The following is a 2500-nucleotide window of genomic DNA, read 5'->3' as shown; positions in this document are numbered from 1 at the left end:
AAGCCAACAACCAAAAGGTCGGTCGTATTTGGAGTTCAGTATTCGCTTCAGTCGATTCCAACTTCCCAAAAACCTGCCTTCTTCGCAGTTCGGCTAAGTCTCCCTCGTTTCCAACTTTCCTCTAAGTTGCCCTCCTCGCAGTTTGGCCAAGTTCACTCTTTTCCAGCGTCATCCCCCCAAGTTGCCTTGGGCGCAGTTCGGCCTAGTTCACTCTTTTCCAGCATCATCCCCCCAAGTTGTCTTGTTCGCAGTTCGGCCTAGTTCACTCTTTTCCAGCGTCATCCCCCCAAGTTGCCTTGTTCGCAGTTCGGTCTAGTTCACTCTTTTCCAGCATCATCCCCCCAAGTTGCCTTGTTCGCAGTTTGGCCTAGTTCACTCTTTTCCAGTGTCATCCCCCCAAGTTGCCTTGTTCGCAGTTTGGCCTAGTTCACTCTTTTCCAGTGTCATCCCCCCAAGTTGTCGTTGCCAACAACCCAAGAGTCCATAGTATTCGGAGTTCTAGCGGGGCCTCCCCTTGCTTCCAACAACCCAAGAGTCCATAGTATTCGGAGTTCTAGCGGGGCCTCCCCTTGCTTCCAACAACCCAAGAGTCCATAGTATTCGGAGTTCTCGCGTGGCCTCCCATTGTTTCCAACAACCCAAGAGTCGGTCGTATTTGGAGTTTCACATCGCTTCCCAAGAAGCCAACAACCAAAAGGTCGGTCGTATTTGGAGTTCAGTATTCGCTTCAGTCGATTCCAACTTCCCAAAAACCTGCCTTCTTCGCAGTTCGGCTAAGTCTCCTTCGTTTCCAACTTTCCTCTAAGTTGCCCTCCTCGCAGTTTGGCCAAGTTCACTCTTTTCCAGCGTCATCCCCCCAAGTTGCCTTGGGCGCAGTTCGGCCTAGTTCACTCTTTTCCAGCATCATCCCCCCAAGTTGTCTTGTTCGCAGTTCGGCCTAGTTCACTCTTTTCCAACGTCATCCCCCCAAGTTGCCTTGTTCGCAGTTCGGTCTAGTTCACTCTTTTCCAGCATCATCCCCCCAAGTTGCCTTGTTCGCAGTTTGGCCTAGTTCACTCTTTTCCAGTGTCATCCCCCCAAGTTGCCTTGTTCGCAGTTTGGCCTAGTTCACTCTTTTCCAGTGTCATCCCCCCAAGTTGTCGTTGCCAACAACCCAAGAGTCCATAGTATTCGGAGTTCTAGCGGGGCCTCCCCTTGCTTCCAACAACCCAAGAGTCCATAGTATTCGGAGTTCTAGCGGGGCCTCCCCTTGCTTCCAACAACCCAAGAGTCCGTAGTATTCGGAGTTCTAGCGGGACCTCCCCTTGCTTCCAACAACCCAAGAGTCCATAGTATTCGGAGTTCTAGCGGGGCCTCCCCTTGCTTCCAACAACCCAAGAGTCCGTAGTATTCGGAGTTCTAGCGGGGCCTCCCGTTGCTTCCAACAACCCAAGAGTCCATAGTATTCGGAGTTCTCGCGTGGCCTCCCATTGATTCAAACAACCCAAAAGTCCATCTTCTTCGCAGTTCAACATCGCCTCCCTCGTTTCCAACAGGCCCAAAGGTCGTCTTCTTCGCAGATCCACGAAGAGCTCATCACGATTTGCCACATTCCATTTCCCACGGGTTGTCAACAACACTTTCTCACACTTCCCGCAATCGAGTACGTGCATGACATGCCAAAGCACATCTTATTTGCCTTCCATCGCACTCAAGACGACGGGTTGTGGAAGAACGATATTGTTCACAACAAGTTCAAGGACAACGTCTCAATCAAGGGACACAACCGAATTATGTTGACTGGGTCGCTAAAGTAAACCCGAGTTCATATAATGCACCGCATCCAAAAGAACTAGCCACAACACGTGCATCACTGAGATGTTTCACTAGATGGAACACGTGCGTGACATTAGGATCCTCCAACACCTCTTCGTGATGGAAAGATAGAATTCGAAGCAACCACAGAAGTACCGTCTAGTGGGTAGGCAACACAGGGACTGATCAACCAATATCACCCAAGGCAACGGGTGAAAATGGAAGAGATGCATGCTTGACCGTTCGATACGCAAGGCATGGAGCCAGCCAGCAAGTGCATCTCGATTACAACTCACACACCCTCACGTTCGCAAGACACCACACCACAAGACGGTCCACCCCCCACCTACCATGGGCAAGCAAGCAAATGGAAACATCAAGTGACGCAGGGTCAAGCATCGCTAGGCATGAAAATAACTTTCCACAATATCCGAGGGACTAGCTGCCGAGCTAACCAACGATCAGTGACGACCGTGTGTTGGTATTAATAAAGCTCAACAACTATGAAGAGGCTAGTTGTGCCATGATAAACATGCTAACGCACGCACCACGTGAGGGGGGAGGCCTCATCAAGCTCCCTTTAAAACCTGCCAGTGTGGAGCTGGCCGGCTCAAGGAGCACTCCCCCCCTATAAGAGGTTAATATGCAAAAGGCAAAATTGTACAAGTAGATACACTTTTTTTGAGCAGACATAAGTCCATATCTC

The sequence above is a fragment of the Vigna unguiculata genome, chromosome 2 (assembly GCF_037176805.1).
Source record: "Vigna unguiculata cultivar grain cowpea cultivar isolate G323 ecotype 2 chromosome 2, ASM3717680v1, whole genome shotgun sequence".
NCBI classification, from domain to species: Eukaryota; Viridiplantae; Streptophyta; class Magnoliopsida; order Fabales; family Fabaceae; genus Vigna; species Vigna unguiculata.
The sequence above is the reverse complement of the archived record's forward strand: the minus strand, read 5'-3'. Positions refer to the sequence as shown.